Genomic DNA, 21,078 nt, shown 5'->3' on the forward strand with positions numbered 1-21,078 from the left:
CTGCCATGTCTTGCTTACCTGCTGCCAAACATAAACTCATTAACATTTTTGTCAATGTGGGATCGTTTGTACAGTTAACCTTTGTGCAAAAAGTGTCGCTTCTTCAATCTGATGGGTTTTGTTATACCACAATAATTTGCATCGAGGATTAATGTTTCTCTTTTCTTTCATTTATGGTTAAATTAGTAATTAGTCAGTCTAACACCTGGGTTCCATTATATTGTGTTTGCTTTGTCGGGTATAGAAATGCAGCATGTCCAAGAGGAAATTGCAGGCATCTAATAATAATAATAATGTTGGTATTTGTTAAGCGCTTACTATGTGCAGAGCACTGTTCTAAGCGCTGGGGTAGATATAGGGTCATTGGGTTGTCCCACGTGAGGCTCACAGTTAATCCCCATTTTACAGATAAGGTAACTGAGGCACAGAGAAGTGAAGCGACTCGCCCACAGTCACACAGCTGCCAAGTGGCAGAGCCGGGAGTCGAACTCATGACCTCTGACTCCGAAGCCCAGGCTCTTTTCCACTGAGCCACGCTGTTTCCCCATTAAACATCTCCAGCGCATCTCTTACTAGTGAAAAGGAGAATATTATCAATACAAGAATACAGTGATTATTAATAAGTTCCAAGAAGTTTCACAGGAGTGATCTTTTTGAATGTTAACTTTTAATGGGGGTACGGGTCTGTTATTACACCATGGTAATTCATTCATTCATTGTCAGTTATATTTATTGAGAGCTCACTGTGTGCAGAGCACTGCATTCAGTGGTTGGAATGGAATTTGATAAGTGCTTACTCAGTAACAAGCACTGTTCTAAGCTCTGGGGTGAATGCAAAATAATCAGGTTGAACACAGTTTCCATTCCAAATAGGATTCACAGTCTAAGTCACACTCTTCACCCTCGCACTAGGATTTGCCTTCTTTATTTGCCCGTCCTTCAGCCCCATAGCACTTCTGCAGGTGTCTACAATTCATTTTATTTATTTGTATCAATGTCTAGCTCACCATCTTAGACTGTAAGCTCATTGTGAGCACGGAACTTCAACCAACTCTCATATCGTACTCTCCCAAGTGCTTAGTACGGTGCTCTGCAGGCAGTAAGCACTCGATAATAATGATTGATCGATTGATTAAGTAGGGAGGAGAGCAGGCATCGAATTCCCATTTCACAGATGAGGAAACTGAGGGAGAGAGAGGTTAAGGAATTTGTCCAAGATTAAACGGCAGGCATGCAGGCAAGCGGTAGAATTTGAACCCAGGTCCCCCGATCTCCTTGGCCAATGTCGTTCCACTAGGCCACATCAACTGTATTGTATTTAATGAATTACTTAGTACAATGCTCTGCACACAGTAAGAGCTCAGTAGTGACTACTGATTTATTGTTTTAATGTTATCTTAAGCCAAAAACCGCTCATTTCGATCGCTATTTCAATTTATTTTAAGCCACTGCAAACTACAGTGGAACTGCAGAAGTAATACATTTTTTCCATAAATACTTACTTCATCTTTATTACTTGAGAATCGAATTATACCGCTTGGAAGGGGAAAAGGAAATGCTCTTTTTAAAATTGATGACCATGAAGACTAATAGTAGTAAGGCAGATAAAGTGGAGTCTAGTATTTTTAAAAGTTTCTGCACATTTTTGGAATGCGTTGGCATTTAAGTATTTAATTTTCAGCACAGCTAGAGTGTTCTCGCTAGTCGGACATTAGAAAGACTCAGTAGATTCTATTGCACTGAGCGTCCTTGTGATTCAAATGCAGGTGGGTTAGAAACAGAGAAACCGGAAATAATAATTATAATAATAATAACTGTGGTATTTGTTAAGCACTTACTAAGTGCCAGACACTGTAGTAAGCGCTGGGGCGGATACAAGCAAATCAGGTTGGGCACAGTCCCTGTCCCACGTGGGACTCACTGTCTCAATCGATCTGAACAGTTGTCTCCTGGATCCTTTCAAGCCAGCGCTACTGCTTCTTTCATTCATTCATTCAATACTATTTATTGAGCGCTTACTATGTGCAGAGCACTGTACTAAGCGCTTGGAATGTACAAATCGATAACAGAGACAGTCCCTGCCCTCTGACGGGCTTACCGTCTAATCGGTGGAGACGGACAGACGAGAACAATGGCGATAAATAGAATCGAGGGGAAGAGCATCTCATTAAAGCAGTAGCAAATAAATAGAATCAGGGTGATGTACATCTCATTAACAAAATAAATAGGGTGATGAAGATATATAGAGTCGAGCGGTCGAGCACAGTGCTGAGGGGATGGGACGGGAGAGGGGAGGAGCAGAGGGAAAGGGGGGAGAAGAGGGTTTAGCTGCGGAGAGGTGAAGCGGGGGTAGAGGGAGCAGAGAGAAAAGGGGAGCTCAGTCTGGGAAGGCCTCTTGGAGGAGGTGAGCTTTAAGTAGGGTTTTGAAGAGGGGAAGAGAAAGAGTTTGGCGGAGGTGAGGAGGGAGGGCGTTCCGGGACCGCGGGAGGACGTGGCCCAAGGGTCGGCGGCGGGATGGGCGAGAACGGGGGACGGCGAGGAGGCGGGCGGCGGAAGAGCGGAGCGTGCGGGGTGGGCGGTGGAAAGAGAGAAGGGAGGAGAGGTAGGAAGGGGCAAGGGGATGGACAGCCTTTGCCATTGCCCCGTTCCGCACAGGAAGCTTGCCCTCGATTCTCCCGCGTGCCACTGCGGCCCAGCACGGGTGAGTTTTGACTTGTAGCAGATGGCCTTCCACTAGCCGGTCGCCGGCCAGGCTAGGGACGGAATGGACAGGCCTCTGCTTGACTCTCCCTCCCGTAGTCGAAACTGGCAGAGGATTGGAAATTCTCCAGATGTGACCCTGAGAGGGACGCCAAACAAATACCATCATTAATATCATTATCATTATTATTCCACTGACTCTGGTTCTGGGCTCAGCACGGTGTCCGCCTGGAGTTTCACTCTCGGCCCTAAATCTGTCCCCTATTGCACGCGGGACGATCCGCTCTCTGCCTCGCCAGTGATATGGTGGAACCGTGGGAGGACTGTGCCCCTCACCTGCCTCACCACTCCATCTCGGCCTACCTCGCTCCATCTCGGCAGGAGGGGTGGAAACAGCAGGCTCCTCCACGGAACATGGAACGCTAGGAAGGTGGATGCCGTGGCTGTCACTGTGCCTGAGACCGCCGGACGCTCAACGACGAGAACTCTGAAACTCCGCTCTTCTAGCCACACTCTACCTTAGAGCCCCTGTTCTATCTTACTGGGTATTTCTCCGACTCTCCCATCTTCGATGTTGCGATTAATAGAACGGATTCAAAATTATTTACGGAAAGGAGAAAAGGCGAATTGGAAGATGAATAAATAGGTCAGTGCTTAAATACTTTAGTATATAAATCAATGTGTACGATAGCTCACCTTTTCGAAGACTAATAATGGTCAGGTAAGATGATCTGGGCTGCGGTGCGGTAAAAGAAGAGATGGAGAGCTAGGAGGCAGGGAGACTAAGGAAGACAATTTGCCTTTTCTTTTTTGAAAAAAAACACAGAAAAAAACAGTCACTGTGAGCGTAGGGAATGGAAAAAAAGCGTGGAGCTAATGACTTGCCAACAATCCGCAGCATTTACAGGACAACTACCAGAATGCTGTGGGACACTAAACTGGGTTTGTACTGATCCCGTGCACGCTTGAAAATGGAAATCCAAGGTCTTTAAATTAAGTTAATGCCAAGGGATGCCTGCGAGTTCTAGTACTAGTTTAAGTGCATCCACTGCAACTCCCAGACATTTGCATATTTTTCAGAAATTACAATTATTTTTATTATTTCCAATAATGATAACAATAATGATATTGATGAAAGCAATAAATGGGGGATATGATCAATCTTAGCGTAATCCTCTACCCATCTCTCTCATCCAACTCACCTATTCAGTGTTGCCAAAACCTGTCGGTCCAACCTTCACAACATCACCAAAATCTGCGCTTTGCTCTCCATCCAAACTGCTACTATGTTAATCGCAGAATTCATCTAGTTCCCTTTCGTTTACTGCGTCAGCCTCCTTGCTGACCTCCCCGCCTCCCGTCTCTCCCTACTCCAGTCAATACTTCACTCTGCTGCCTGGACCGTTTTTCTCCAAAAGCATTCTGTCCTCGTTTCTCCACTCCTCAAGAACTTCTGATGGTGGTCTACCGAGCTCATATCAAACAGAAACTCCTTTCCACCAATTTGAAAGCACTCAATCAGCTTGCCTCCTCTTACCTTACCGTGCTGCTTTCCTTCTATAACCCGGCCCTCACGCTTTGCTCCTCTAAAGCCAACCTACTCATCGTATCCTGATGCCGTCTATCTCACCGCCCACCTCTCGTCCACCTCTTGCCTCTGGCCTGGGACGCCCTCTCTCTTCATATCCAACAGACGATCACTCTCCCCACTGTCAAAGCCTTATTAAAACAAAATATCCTCAAGTGGCCTTCCCTGACTAAAGCCTCGTTTCCCCTACTCCCTCTCTCTTCCGCATCATCCTTGTACACGGATTTGCCCCCTTTGTTCACTCCGCCCCCAGCCCCACAGCACTTATGCACTCATTCATAATGTATTTAATAATGTTGGTATTTGTTAAGCGCTTACTCTGTGCAGAGCAGTGTTCTAAGCGCTGGGGTAGATACAGGGTAATCAGGTTGTCCCACGTGAGGCTCACAGCCGTAATCCCCATTTTACAGATGAGGTAACTGAGGCACAGAGAAGTGAAGTGACTCGCCCACAGTCACACAGCTGCCAGGTGGCAGAGCCGGCATTCGAACCCATGACCTCTGACTCCCAAGCCTGGGATTTATTAATGTTAATGTCTTTCTTCCCTTCTAGACTGTAAGGTGAATGTGGGCAGGGTGTCTATCAACTCTGTAAGCCCATAAAGAGCTTCCAGTCTAGACAACTGAAGTGGATCACCGAAGTGACGGAAGCAGCACAGATGAGGCCAGTGAGTCTATTCTACTTGCTTTGCCTGTTTCAGAAGAATAAAATACAGAAGGGATAGGGCTTAAAATGAATTAAAATCGATCAAATTCTCAATCATATGAGAATCCTAGGGGCTCAGAGCCAGCAAATATTCTTAATTGAGTCCTTTTTTAGCCTTCTAAATTTAACCGTTCTATTTCATCTTTTGAAATGGATTTGCCTTTTAATGAGAAATCTGTGCTGCTGGAGGTCTTGCCCGCATAGTCTGTCTTTATGCTAAAGCAGTTGCGTGCTCGTATGAGAAAGGAACTCTTTGACCAGCCAACGGTTCGAGGAAAATGTCCTCGATGTCGCTTCGATTTAAAATACTGGATTGTCTCCCGGTTTTTCCCCTCTTCATTCCTCCACTAACTCCCTCATTTCATCCTTCTCCTTCTCTTCCTCCTGCTCTTCATCACTGTAACTGTTTATTCTTTCATTTATTTTTTTAAAACGGTATCTGCGAAGCACTTACTATGTGCCAGGCTCTGTACTATGTGCTGGGGTGGATACAAGTAATCAAGCCGTACCTAGACCCTATCCCACACAGGACTCACAGTCTTAATCCCCATTTTACAGATGAGGTAACTGAGCACAGAGAAGTTAAATGATTTGCCCAGTTTCACTCAGCAGACAAGTGGCGGAGCAGGGATTAGAACCCAGGTCCTTTGACTACTAGCCCATGTTATTTCCATTAGGCCTCTCGTCCTGCCTCTCGATCGACATGGAGTGTCCATATGCAGAGCACTATATTAGACAGACAGTAGAGGTAGGAAACATAGCATTTGCCTTCAAACTCCTTTATCGAATTGCGAAGACAATCAGTTACAAACAGCACACACGGAATTGGAACAGAGGGCTGAGAAGCAGCGTGGCTCAGTGGAAAGAGCACGGGTTTAGGAGTCAGAGGTCATGGGTTCACATCCCTGCTCTTGCCATTGTTCTCGTCCGCCCGTCTCCCCCGATCGGACCGTAAGCCCGTCAAACGGTAGGGACCGTCTCTATCTGTTGCCGACTTGTTCATTCCAAGCGCTTAGTACGGTGCTCTGCACATAGTAAGCGCTCAGTAAATACTATTGACTGACTGCTCCGCCACCTGTCAGGTGGGTGACTTTGGGCAAGTCGCTTAACTTCTCTGGGCCTCAGTTCCCTCATCTGTAAAATGGGGATTAAGACTGTGAGCCTCACGTGGGACAACCTGATTACCCTGTATCTACCTCAGTGCTTATAACAGTGCTTTGCACATAGTAAGCGCTTAACAAATACCAACATTATTATTATTATCATTATTATTATTGTTATTAAGGCAAAACTTAACCACTGCTAAGCAACAGTCAATCAATCAATAGGAATTGTTGAGCCCTCACTCTTTGCCAAGTACTGTACTAAGCACTTGAGAGTGTAGAGTCCGGGCTTAGGAGTCAGAGGTCATGGGTTCTAATCCCGACTCGGCCACCTGTCAGCTGTGTGACTTTGGGCAAATCCTTAATTTCTCGGTGCCTCAGTTCCCTCATCTGTAAAATGGGGATTAAGACTGTGAGCCTTCGTGGGACAACCTGATTACCTTGTATCTACCCCAGCGCTTAGAACAGTGCTCAGCACTGTTAAGTAAGCCCTTAACAAATACCAATTTTATTATTACAATAGGGTTAGTAGACCTGAAGCCTGCTAATCTAGTGGCGGAGTTTACAATCTTTAAAGGGCGGCGTACAAAAAAAACCTAATTAATGACTCAGTGGAATGAATAAATGGATATATGCATAACTACCAAGGTTTATACTAATGGATAACCCGATCAGAAAAGTGGGAATGAGTTGAGCAGCTTCCTGGATAGGTGCCTTTCACGGTTGTCCCGTCAAGGCAGATTAATGCAAAATGGATGCTGAAAACAAAATGGAATAAGGATGGTTAAGAGTTGGTTTCCACAAAAGGAACAGAGCTACTTTATCCTTACACTGGTTACACTGGTTGAAGCCGCATGGCAGAATGGATAGAGCCCGGGCTTGAAAGTCAGAGGACTTTAGAGTTCTAATCCCGGCTCCTCTACATGTCTGCTGCGTGACCTTGGGCAAGTCACTTCACTTCTCTGGGCCGCAGTTACCTCATCTGTAAAATGGAGATTAAGACCGTGAACCCCATGTGGGACATGGACTGTGTTCAATCACTTGCATCTACCTCAGCACTTAGTACAGTGGCTGGCCCACAGGAAGCGCTTCACAAATACCATAAAAGAACAAAAAAAGAAGGGAGATGGTTAGAGATGGGAGGGTCCTTTGGAAAATACAGGTAGAAGGTTGATTGTTTTGTTTTATGTTAAACCATCCATGGCCAATGCAGGATCCAGGTGCGGTTCAGTGGCAAGAACACAGGCTCGGGAGTCAGAGGTCTTGGGTTCTAGTACCGACTCCGCCACTTACTCCGAAGTTACTCAACCTCTCTTTGCCTCAGTCACCTCGTCTGTAAAATGGGGGTTAAGACTGCGAGCCCCATCTGGGACAACCTGATTACCCTGGATCTCCCCCAGTTCTTAGAACAGTGCTCGCGACATAGTAAGCGCTTAACAAATACCTCGATTATTATTATTAAATCGAGGCGAACTGTCAGTCTAGAGGGGAAGGAGAGGTAAAATGGGGTTGAGTCCAAAGAAAAATCAAGTTGCAAAAACATAGTGCAGTGGGTTTTTTTGTTGCAATATTTAATACAGACCTGTATGGGGGAGGACGGGCAGAGTCAGTTGTCCTAAAAGCGGGCTCAACCTCATCATGGAGAAGTGGGAGAGGGAGCTAGCTGTAGTCTATGACGGGTGCGCTGTTCCTTCACACCGACAACCGAATCCAATTAAGTTTGACTCCAGTTTTCTTAACAGAAGACAGAACGTAGCTGAAACTGATGACAGGGAAGGATGTGGCTGAAGCAATATTTAGGAAAACCAAGGCAGATTAAAATGCAAAATGGAGACTGAAAACAAAATGGAGTAAGGCCGGTTAAGCGTTGGTTTCCACAACACTTTATCATTATATTGATTATCAGTGTAAGTTATTTATATAGTCATTAATGTAACGATTTGTAATTCATTTATAGATTTATATATATATATGTCATTTCTTTATTTATGTATATTAATATCTGTCTCTCCCTCTAGATTGTAAGCTCACTGTGAGCAGGGAACTTGTCTATCAACACTTTTGTATTTTACTCTCCTAAATACTCAATTGCCCTCCCAGGGTGGCACCTGGAGAGTTTCCAGTCCTCTGCCAATCTCGGCTACGGGAGGGAGAGTCAAGCAGAGGCCCGTCCGTTCCATTCCTAGCTTGGCCAGTGGCTAGCGAGTGGAAGGCCATCGGCTACAAGTTAAAGATCACCTATGCTGGGCAGCGGTGGCGGCGTGGGAGAGAGTTGAGAGAGGGAGGCTCAAGGTAAACCACTTCTGGATTTTTACCAGGAAAACTCTCTGGATCTACCACCAGAACGATCGCAGACGGAGAGTGGCGCGTTCTGGGCGAGACGCGTCCGTGACATCGCTACGGGTCGGAGATGACTCGACGGCATAAGACAAGTAAGACAAGTACTTAATACAGTGCTCTGCGGTCAGTCAGTCAGTCGTATATTTTGGGCTCTTACGGTGTGCAGGGCACTGTTCTAAGTACTTGGGACAAGTACTCGAGTACTGGAGAAGCGGCGTGGCTCAGTGGAAAGAGCACGGGCTTGGGAGTCGGAGGTCATGGGTTCTAATTCTGGCTCTGCTTTTGTCAGCTGTGTGACTTTGGGCAAGTCACTTAACTTCTGGCTCAGTGGAAAGAGCCCGGGCTTGGGAGTCGGAGGTTATGGGTTCGAATCCCGGCTCTGCCACTTGTCAGCTGGGTGACTGTGGGCAAGTCACTTAACTTCTCGGTGCCTCAGTTACCTCATCTGTAAAATATGGATTAACTGTGAGCCTCGCGTGGGACAACCTGATTACCCTGTATCTACCCCGGCGCTTAGAACGGTGCTCTGCACATAGTAAGCGCTTAACAAATACCAACATTATTATTCTCTGTGCCTCAGTTACCTCTTCTGGAAAATGAGGACTAAGACTGTGAGCCCCACGTGGGACGACCTGATTACCTTGTGTACCCCCCAGTGATTAGAACAGTGCTTCGCACATAGCGCTTAACACATACCATCATTATTATCGTTATTACAGTAGAAGAATATAACAGACACATTGCCCGCCACAACGAGCTTACAGTTTAGAGAGGGAGAGTGCTCAATATATGCCACTGATTAATTAGTTACACTCCGTAGTCTGTCTCACACAGATTCAATCCATGAAGCACAGATTCCAGGATCTGTCTTTGGCAGAATAGTAATGATGATGATGATAATGTTGGTATTTGTTAAGAGCTTACTATGTGCCAAGCACAGTTCTAAGCACTGGGGGGGAGATACAAGGTCATCAGGTTGTCCCACGTGGGCCTCACAATCTTCACCCCCATTTTACCGATGAGGTCACTAAGAGGTCATGGGTTTGAATCCCGGCTCGGCCACTTAATAATGTTGGTATTTGTAAAGCGCTTACTATGTGCAGAGCACTGTTCTAAGCGCTGGGGTAGATACAGGGTCATCAGGTTGTCCCGCGGGAGGCTCACAGTCTTCATCCCCATTTTACAGACGCGGTAACTGAGGCACAGAGAAGCTAAGTGACTCGCCCACAGTCACCCAGCTGACAAGTGGCAGAGCCTGGATTCGAACCCATGACCTCTGACTCCCAAGCCCGGGCTCTTTCCACTGAGCCACGCTGCTTCTCTAAGTACATGGGCGAAAAAACCAAAACCTAAGAGTGGCGGTCAAAATTCGAAATGCTTTCCCTCGACGGCAGTGGTGGATTTACCGTCAATCAGTGGAATTTCTTGAGCGTTTACTGCGTGCAGAGCACTGTTCTAAGAGCTTGGGAGAGTATTCATTCATTCAGTTGTACAGTACAACAGAGTTGGAAGACATTTTCCCTGCCCACAACGAGTTTACCATCCAGAGCGGGAGATGGACATTAAATAAGTCACGGATGTGTGCGAAAGGTGGTGGTGAATAAAAGGGGCATATTCAAGTACTGTTGAATGAGGAAACCAAGGCCTGGGGAAGTCGACTTGGGAGGCCTCTCTCTTATCTCTCCCAAGCGCTCAGCACAGTGATCTGCACAGAATCAGCGCCAAATGCATTAACGTTGATCGACTGACTCTGGGAACTAGCAATCCTCACTCGGTCAATTCATCTAGGGAGCTGAAGAGTTGAGTCGAAGACCACGTCCGGGTCCTCGGCCCCTTCGATTTGCTCAATCCAAGGGTCAGGGATTGCCAAGTGATTCCAGGTGACCCGTCTACAGGTCCCAACCAATCACATTAACTGAGCGATGGCAGTGGGCAAGGCACTGTACTAAGCACTTGGGAGAATACAATGTAAGAGAGTTGGCAGACCCATTCTCTGCCTAAAATGAGCTTACAGTCTAGAGGGAGAGAGAAATATTAGTGTAAATAAATAAGTTTAGGAGATGAACCTAAGCACTGGAAAGCTGAGGGGTTGGGGTGGGGTGGGGGGGTAAATAAAATGTATTCATTCAGTGGTATTTACTGAGTGCTTACTGTGCGCAAAGCATTTATTCGATCATATTTATTGAGTGCTTATTGTGTGCAAAGCACTAAGGACTTGGGAGAGGACAATACAACAATAAACAGACACATTCCCTGCCTACAGCGAGTTTACAGTCTAGAAGGAGCAAACTCATTCATCCAATTCAGTCATATTTCTTGAGGGCTGGACTGTGTGCAGAACCCTGCACTAAGCACTTGGGAGAGGCCACTACAACAATAAACGCTTAGTACAGTGCTCTGCAAACAGTCGGCGCTCCATAAATTCGAGTGAATAGGCAGACACATTCCCTGCCTTCAAGGAGCTTACAGTCTAGAAGGAGCAAACATTCTTTCATTTCAATGGTACTTTTGGAGTGCAGACTGTGCGCAGGTCATTGCACTAAGCGCTTACCGACTGGCAACGAATCTGTTACTGATTTGTCCATTCCAAGCGCTTAGTACAGTGCTCTGTACATAGTAAGCGCTCAATAAGTACTATTGAATGAATGAATAAGCGCTTGGGAGAAGCCAATAAGACGATAAGGGCCTTGTACAGTGCAGTCAGCACTCAATAAATGTAATAACTATAGCATTAAAGTGCAAATGTAATAGCAATACTACTACTAATAATTGTGGCATTTAAGTGCATTGAAGTCACACTTGTCAGCTGTGTGACTGTGGGCAAGTCACTTAACTTCTCGGTGCCTCAGTTACCTCATCTGTAAAATGGGGATAAAGACTGTGAGCTCCACGTGGGACAACCTGATTCCCCTGGTCTACCCCAGCACTTAGAACGGTGCTCTGCACATAGTAAGCGCTTAACAAATACCAACATTATTATTATTATTATTATTAAGGCCCAGAGAAGTTAAGTGATTTGCCCAAGACCAACACAGCCGACAAGTGGCAGAGCCGGCATTAGAACCCAGGACCTCTGACTCCCAAGCCCGGGCTCTTTCCACTGAGCCACGCTGCTTCTCATCCATGATGACGATTATGGTATTTGTTAAGCCTTACTGTGTGCCGGGCACCGTACTAAACTCTAGGGTGGATACAAGCAAATGGGACTGGACACAGTCCCTGTCCCGCATAAGGCTCACAGTTTTAATCCCCATTTTGCAGGTGAAGTAACTGAGGCACAGAGAAATGAAGCGTTTCACCCAAGGCCACCCAGTAGACACGTGGCGGAGCAGGGATGAGAACCACGATCTTCGATCTAACCCCCTTCCCTCTGCTTCTCCCCCTCCCTCGCCCTCCCCTCAGCCCTGTGCTCGTCCGCTCGTTTGTATATAATTTTAATTACCCTATTTATTTTGTTAATGAGATGTACATCGCCTTGATTCTATTTATTGCTATTGTTTTAACGAGATGTCCATCCCCTTGATTCTATTTATTGCTATTGTTTTTGCCTGTCTGTCTCCCCCGATTAGACTGTAAGCCCATCACTGGGTAGGGACCGTCTCTATCTGTTGCCGACTTGTTCATTCCAAGCGCTTAGTACAGTGCTCTGCACATAGTAAGCGCTCAATAAATACTATCGAATGAATGATCTTCTAACACTTGGGCCTGTGCTCTATCCACTACACCATGTCTCCCTTGCACTGGGATTTCCACCATTTATTCAACCCACCCTCAGCCCTTCAGCACTCACATACATACGCAGAAGTTATTTATTTATATTAATGTCTACCTCCCGCTCCAGACTGCATGTTCATTGAGGACAGGGGACACGATCCACAAATTCTCTTGTATTGTGCTCTCCCAAGTGTTTTCTACAGTGCCCTGAACACAGTAAGTACTCAGTAAATACACTCGATCCATTAATGAATCGACTATGTCATTTGGATCTCGGGTCCCAGAGGATGGGGCAGATTCTCAAATTTGCCAGATGGAGGGACGGCTTTGGTTTTAGATATATTCAACCGTAGAACGGGGTCTGTGTGCTTGATGATAAAGATGGCATCTAACACACTTTGTTTAACTATTCCCCCATAAACCGGACTAATTCTCGATCTGCATGCTTAGCAAATAGCAAAAAGCCAAATTCTAGTAAATGTATAATGAAGGTTTGAAGACTATATAAATAAAACGCTACCTCCAGCTCCTGGATTTAATCGAAGTCGCCTACACTCATGAAAACTCTCAAAGGGTAGCTTTAAATTCTGCTTCATAACCAGGGGTCCAAGAGGAAAGACTTAGCGAAGAGAAAATGAGCAGGTTGAAACGGTGATTGTGGAATTAAAGTTTTTGCAGAAGGAAGGATCCGCTACCGAGAGTCAACAGCAAATTTAACCACTGGAAGTCCACCCTATGAGATTTTTCATCACTACTCAAAGGGCATCTTGATTCTTTAATACCTAGAGCTTATTTAAAACTCTGTAAAGGGGAAAGTGCTCATAGAATGTAGAAACAGCAGTGACCTATGCTATTAACTCATCGGCAGGTTAATCAAGAAGTCTTACAGATGATATACAAAAGCTGCACTCGTTACAGACACTACCGAAACTTAGATATAGTTCATGCGCCGTTCCCATTCCGTAATCGTGGTATTTGTTAAGCCCTTACTATGTGCCCCGCACTGTACTAGACAAGCAGCGTGGCTTAGTGGCAAGAGCACGGGCTTGGGAGTCAAAGGTCGTGGGTTCTAAACCCGGCTTCGCCACTTGTCTGCTGTGTGACCTTGGGCAAGTCACTTAACTACTCTGGGCCTCAGTTACCTCATCTGTAAAAATGGGGATTAAAAAATGTGAGCCCTACATGGGACAATCTGATCAGCCTGTATCTACCTCAGGGCTTAGAACAGTGCTCAGCACATGGGAAGTGCTTAACAAATACCATAATTATTAATTATTATTATTACTAAGCACTGGGTAGACACAAACAAATTGGGTCGGACACAGTCCCTGTCCCACATGGGGCTCCTAGTCTTAATCCCCATTTTACAGATGAGGTAACCGAGGCCCAGAGGAGTGAAATGATTTGCACAAGGTCACATGGCAGACAAGTGGCAGAGTTGGGATTAGAACCCAGGTCCTTCCGACTACCAGGCCCGGGCTCTATTCACTTGGCAGTGCTGCTTCTCCTTCATTCGTTCATTCAATTCGTTCATTCAGTCACATTTATCCAGCACTCACTTTGTGCAAGGAACTGTACTAAGCGCTTAGGAAAGTTCAATATGACAATAAACAGACACATTCCCTGCCCACAACGAGCTTACGGTCTAGAAGGGGAGACAGACAATAATTAAATAAATTACCGATATAAGTGCTGTGAGGCTAGTGAGGGGTGATGAATGAAAGGAGTAAGTCAGAGGGATGCAGAAGGGAGAGGGAGGAGAGGAACGGAGGGATTAGTCAGGGAAGGCCTCTTGGAGGAGTTGGGCCTTCAATAAAGCTTTGAAGGGGAAGAGAGTAATTGTCAGATTTGAGGAGAGTGTTCCATTCATTCAATAGCATTTATTGAGCGCTTACTATGTGCAGAGCACTGTACTAAGCGCTTGGAATGTACAAATCGGTAACAGATAGAGACGGTCCCTGCCCTTTGACGGGCTTACGGTCTAATCGGGACAGAGGTAGGTTGGGCGAGAGGTCGGCGATGAGATAGACGAGATGGAGGTACAGCGAGTAGGGTGGCATTAGAGGGGTTGGGTTGTAGTAGGAGAGCAGCGAGGTGACGTAGGAGGGGTCAAGGTGATTGAGTTCTTTAAAACCAAAGGTGAGGACTTTTTATTCGATATGGAAGTTGTTGAGCAAACACCGGAGTTTCTTGAGGAGTGGGGAAACATGGCCTGAACTTTTCGGTAGAAAAATGATCCGGGCTGCAGGATGAGGTACGGACTGGAGTGGGCAAAGACGGGAGGCGGGGAGGTCAGCCAGAAATCAAGACAGGGTTGGATTAAGTGATTGGACGTGTGGACGGAGTGGAGGAGATGGATGTTAGCAGTGTTGTGTAGGTGGGACAGACAGGATTTAGTGTTGGATCGAATATGCGGGTTGAATGAGAGAGAGGCAGCGTGGCTCAGTGGAAAGAGCCCGGGCTGCGGAGTCAGAGGTCGTGGTTCGACTCCCGGCTCTGCCGCTTGTCAGCTGTGTCACTGTGGGCAAGTCACTTCACTTCTCTGTGCCTCAGTGACCTCATCTGTAAAATGGGGATTAACTGTGAGCCTCACGTGGGACAACCTGATTACCTGATCACCGTGTATCTCCCCCAGCGCTTAGAACAGTGCTCTGCACATAGTAAGCGCTTAACAAATACCAACATCGTTATTATTATAATACTAAGGTTACAGGTTGTGAGACAGGAAGGAGGGGGGTGCCGCCTGCGGCGATGGAAAAGTTAAGGGGAGAATAGGTTTTGGCGGCAAGATGAGAAGTTCAGTTTTTGACATATGAAGTTTGAGTTGATGGGGGGACATCCAAGTAGAGATATCGTCTCTGTGTTAATGTTAATGTTGGTATTTGTTAATCGCTTACTATGTGCCGAGCACTGTTCTAAGCGCTGGGGTAGATACAGGGTCATCAGGTTGTCCCACGTGGGGCTCACAGTCTTAATCCCCATTTTACAGATGAGGGAACTGAGGCACCGAGAAGTGAAGTGACTTGCCCAAAGTCACACAGCTGACAAGTGGCCGAGCCGGGATTTGAACCCATGTCCTCTCACTCCAAAGCCCGGGCTCTTTCCACTGAGCCACGCTGCTTCTCTAAGTCTAAGTCTACCAATAGTATTTACTGAGCGCTTACTATGTGCAGAGCACTGTACTAAGCGCTTGGAAAGTACAATTCGGCAACAGATAGAGACAATCCCTGCCCAACAATGGGCTCACCGTCTAAATGGGGGAGACGGACAGCAAGGCAAAACAGAACAAAACAAAAACAAGACGACATCATCAAGATAAATAGAATCAAGGGGATGGACACCTCATTAACAAAATAAATAGAGTAAGAAATGATATATACAAAAGAGCACAGTGCTGAGGGGAGGGGAAGGGGAGGAGAAGAAGGCGGGGGGAGGGGAGGGGGAGAAGAGGGAAAGGGGGGCTCAGTCTGGGAAGGCCTCCTGGAGGAGGTGAGCTCTCAGTAGGGTTTTGAAGAGGGGAAGAGAGTCAGTTTGGAGGAGGTGAGGAGGGAGGGCATTCCGGGACAGCGGGAGGACGTGGCCCGGGGGTCGACGGTGGGATGGGCGTGAACGGGGGACAGTGAGGATAATACAGGAGCAGTGATAGTCAGCATTATTAAACATCTCGATTATTAAGCACTTACTAACCAACTAGAGGTCTTCTCTGATTAGTCTCCCATCTCTCCAGTCAATCAATCGATAAATGGCATTCATTTATTTGGTTTTATTATTTTTATTATTATCATGGCATTTGTTAATTGTTTACTATGTGTCAAGCACTGTTCTAAGTGCTGGGGTAGATATAGGGTAATCAGGTGCCCCAAGTGGAGCTCACAGTTTTCATCCCCATTTTACAGATGAGGTAACTGAGGCGCAGAAAAGTTAAGTGACTTGCCCAAGGTCACACAGCAGAAAAGTGGTGGAGCAGGGATTAGAACCCACGTCCTCTGACTCCCAAGCCCGGGCTCTTGCCACTGAGCCATGCTGCTTCTCCAAAGCAACCAAATTTCCATAACAAATTTTTATGGAGTTTATTAAGCGCTTACTGTACGTCAGGTACTCGACTGGTTGCTGGGGTCTAAACAAGATGATAATAATAATAATGATGATGGTATTTGTTAAGCGCTTACTATGTACAAAGCACTGTTCGAAGCACTGGTGGGGATACAAGGTGATCAGGTTGTCCCACATGGGGCTCACAGTCTTGATCCCCATTTTACAGATGAGGGAACTGAGGTCCAGAGAAGTTAAGTGACCTGCCCAGAGTCACACAGCCGACAAGTGGCGGAGCTGGGATTAGAACCCATGACCCCTGACTCCCAAGCCCGGGCTCTTTCCACGGAGCCACGCTGCTTCTCAGTCAAGTTGGATGCAGTCCTTATCCCACACGGAACTCACAGTCTAATTTGGAGGGAAGGGGATTTAAACTCCAGGAGGTCGCTCTGCTTCACTGGTCTACTGAGTGGATACAATGTGCAGAACATTATACTGAGTGTTAGTATACTAGAATAATAGAGTTAGTGTTATAGAGCATTATATTAAGAGTTAGTAGATGTGATCCCTTTCCTCGAGGAGCTACGGACAGAAGGGGAGACAGGAATTAATAATAATAATGATGTGGGTATTCGTTAAGCGCTTACTATGTGCCGAGCACTGTTCTAAGCGCTGGGGTAGACACAAGGGAAGCAGGTTGTCCCACGTGGGGCTCACAGTCTTCATCCCCATTTTCCAGATGAGGTAACTGAGGCACCGAGAAGTGAAGTGACTTGCCCAGAGTCACACAGCTGACAAATGGCCGAGCTGGGATTCGAACCCATGACCTCTGACTCCAGAGCCCGTGCTCTTTCCACTGAGCCACGGGGTAAGCCCGTCAAACGGCAGGGACCGTCTCGATCTGTTGCCGACCTGTACATTCCAGGCGCTTAGTACAGTGCTCTGCACATAGTAAGCGCTCAATAAACACTATTGAATGAATGAATTAAAATAAATTGCGGATGGATACATAATGTTAAGTACTTTGGGGCCGGAGGTGGAGGTAGAACTGACATTTTCCTTAAGCGGTACAGTCCCAGATGCAAAGACAACGTAGAAGCCAGGACAAACAAGGAAAGTGAGGACTTAATAATAATAATAATGATAATAATAATGTTGGTATTTGTTAAGCGCTTACTATGTGCAGAGCACTGTTCTAAGCGCTGGGGTAGACACAAGGGAATCAGGTTGTCCCACGTGGGGCTCACACTCTTAACCCCCATTTTACAGATGAGGGAACTGAAGCACAGAGAAGTGAAGTGACTCGCCCTCAGTCACACAGCTGACAAGTGTCAGAGCCGGGATTCGAACCCGTGACCTCTGACTCCCAGGCCCAGGCTCTTTCCACTGAGCCACGCCGCTTCTCATAAGGACTTAATCGGGGAAGGCGTCTTGGAATAGATAGGATTTCACACAGCTTCAAAGGTGGGAAAAATGCCGGTCTGCAGGATATGAAGGGGGAGTTCCAGACCAGAAGGGAGACATGGCAAAGACGAGATTGAGGTGCTGTGAGTGGGTTGGCGTCTGAGGAGCGAAATACGCGTGTCGGCCTGTAATACAGGAATAATAATAATAATAATGTTGGTATCTGTTAAGCGCTTACTACGTGCAGAGCACTATTCTAAGCGCTGGGGTAGATACAGGGCGATCAGGTTGTCCCACGTGAGAGATGAGCAAGGTAATGCGGGAGGGAGATAGCTGAGTGCCTCAAAGCCAAAGGGAAAGAGATTCTTATTTGACGCAGAGGCGGATGGGCAACCGCTGCAAGCTTTTGAAGATTATGGAGACGTGGACTGAGGATTTTTTTCGAAAAATGACCCATGGAGCCCACAGAAACATCAACTGGAGTGGGGAAACAGGAGGCAAGGAGGCCAGTGAGGACGCCGATGCAGTAGCCGAGGTGGGATGTAAGTACTTGGATTTTATTGCTGAATTGTGCTTTCCAAGCACTTAGTACAGTGCTCTGCACGCAGTAAGCGCTCAATAGATACGACCGAATGAATGAATCGGCACGGGACCAGGTCGGATGGCGGGAAGGGGGCGTGTATATTCTAGAAATGTAAAGAGAGAACCGACAGAATACGGGGGTTGAGTGAGAGGTGGGTCGGGGATAATGCCCAGGTAATGGGCTTGTGAGACGGGAAAGGGGACGGTAGTGTTGTCTAGAGTTGTGGACTTCTCACCCCATTTTCCTATTTACTACCACTTCAGCTCTTCCATGACACCTAAGCACTTGGGTTCTTACCCCCCTCACCCCCACCCCGACCCCTTTGCACTTTTGAAAGCTCTTTGTGGACAGGGACCGTTATAGACTGCTTTATACATTCGATGTAAAATCGGTTTAAGGTTTTATGCTTAGAAAAGTGTTGAACCGTATGTCCTTGAAAAATTGGTTAGCAAATGTTGACCGAGGGATTTCCCAAGGTAAAGAAGCATTTTAATGCATTTTCATCTTGGTGAAAAAGAGAATCATCTTGTTAAGCTTATATATATAGTTAGTCCCATTTTTTATATTTGGAAGTGGGTGAATCAGAATCTTAACCTTTTTTACGAACTGCATGTTTTCACAGATCTCTGAAACATGACGGGAGGCAGCATGGTGTAGTGGAAAGACTCTCAGCTCCTTGTGGGCAGGTTACACGTCTTTCAACTCTATCATATTTTAGTCTCCCAAGCACTTAGTACAGGGTTCTGCACGTAGTAAGTGCTCAGTAAATATACTATTGATTATTGGTTGATTAACAGCACACGGAGGAGGGATTGATTTGCTGTGTGATTTTTGGAAAATCACTCGACCTCTCCGAAGCACAGAGAGACTCTCCTTACCTCTTAGACTCTGACCCTCGCATACGTCAGGAACCATGTTGGCCAATGTGGCTTAGTGGAAAATGCCCAGGCTTGGGAGTCAGAGGCCGTGGGTTCTAATCCCAACTCTGCCGCTTGTTCATTCATTCAATAGTATTTATTGAGCGCTTACTATGTGCAGAGCACTGTACTAAGCGCTTGGAACGAACAAGTCGGCAACAGATAGAGACCGTCCCTGCCCTTTGACGGCTTACGGTCTAATCGGGGGAGACGGACAGACGAGAACGATGGCGATAAATAGAGTCGAGGGGAAGAAAATCTCGTAAAAACAATGGCAACTAAATAGAATCGGGGCGATGTACATTTCATTAACAGAATAAATAGGTTGATGAAAATATATACAGTCGAGCGGACGAGTACGGTGCCGAGGGGGTGGGAAGGGAGAGGGGGAGGAGCAGAGGGAGATGGGGGGAAAAGAGGGTTCAGCTGCGGAGAGGTGAAGGGGGGGCGGTAGAGGGAGTAGAGGGAGAAGGGGAGCTCAGTCTGGGAAGGCCTCTCGGAGGAGGTGAGTTTTAAGTTAGGTTTTGAAGAGGGGAAGAGAATCAGTTTGGCGGAGGTGAGGAGGGAGGGCGTTCCGGGACCGCGGGAGGACGTGACCCGGGGGTCGACGGCGGGACGGGCGAGACCGAGGGACGGCGAGGAGGTGGGCGGCGGAGGAGCGGAGCGTGCGGGGTGGGCCGTAGAAAGAGAGAAGGGAGGAGAGGTAGGAAGGGGCGAGGTGACGGAGAGCCTCGAAGCCTAGAGTGAGGAGTTTTTGTTTGGAGCGGAGGTCGATAGGCAACCACTGGAGTTGTTTAAGAAGGGGAGTGACATGCCCAGATCGTTTCTGCGGGAAGATGAGCCGGGCAGCGGAGTGAAGAATAGACCGGAGCGGGGCGAGAGAGGAGGAAGGGAGGTCAGAGAGAAGGCCGACACGGTAGTCTAGCCGGGATATAACGAGAGCCCGTAGCAGTAAGGTAGCCGTTTGGGTGGAGAGGAAAGGGCGGATCTTGGCTTGTCAGCTGTGTGACCTTGGACAAGTCACTTCCCTTCTTTGCGTCTCAGTGACCTCATCTGTAAAATGGGGATGAAGACTGTGAGCCATACATGGGTCAATCTGATTACCTTCAATCTAACCCAGTGCTCAGAACAGTGCTTGCCACAGAGTAGAGCGCTTAACAAATGCCAACATTATTACAGCGCTTAGAACAGTGCTTTGCACATAGTAAGTGCTTAACAAATACCATCACTGTTATTATTATCTGATTGTCTTGCACTCACCCCAGGGATTAAACACCATGCTTGGCTCACGCTAAGTACCTAATAAATACCATAATAATAATAATAATAATAATAACGATAGTAATGTTGGTATTTGTTAAGCACTTATTATGTGCAGAGCACTGTTCTAAGCGCTGGGGTTATTAGTCATTTGTCTACACATACAAAGCTCCCAATTGTAACACTAATGTCAAACATCCAAGAGCATTACTCTATATGTATACGCGCACGCGCGCACACACAATCACACACAAATATGCTTGCTTGCCATGTGACCCTGGGCAAGTCACTTCACTTCTCTGTGCCTCAGTTACCTCATCTGTAAAATGGGGATGGAGACTGTGAGCCCCATGTGGGACAGGGACTCTGTCCAACCCAATTTTCTTGCGTTCACCCCAATGCTTAGTACGGTGCCTAGCACGCTGCAAGGGCTCAATAAATACGATATTTATCATCATTATTTATTATACATATACATATATTTATGTATCAATATAGTTAGTTGTTCTTTGAACTCAGAGAAGTCACCATTGACTACGGCACATAATCACAGTTATTGCAAAGAGATTATATTTAGACCTTGCAGTAGGTTTTTAAAATGGCCTATTAAAGCTTGTATTTTGGGCTAAAGGCTCATTCACCTACTTTCTACACAAGCAAAAAAATATAATCTTCCTACTGGTTTATTTTTGATTGTCTACTGAACTGGATTGCTGTTATGAACATCAAGGA

General features: G+C 46.5%; 1 non-coding gene across 1 annotated transcript; it reads left to right on the forward strand.

Moving 5' to 3' along the window:
- Window positions 1–8,186: 8,186 nt before the first annotated feature.
- On the forward strand, window positions 8,187–8,324 carry LOC114809404. Its single transcript, XR_003757190.1, has one exon. It is a non-coding gene; the product is annotated as a small nucleolar RNA SNORA7 (small nucleolar RNA).
- The last annotated feature ends 12,754 nt before the right edge of the window (window positions 8,325–21,078 follow it).

Source organism: Ornithorhynchus anatinus, chromosome 2 (assembly GCF_004115215.2).
Source record: "Ornithorhynchus anatinus isolate Pmale09 chromosome 2, mOrnAna1.pri.v4, whole genome shotgun sequence".
NCBI lineage: Eukaryota > Metazoa > Chordata > Mammalia > Monotremata > Ornithorhynchidae > Ornithorhynchus > Ornithorhynchus anatinus.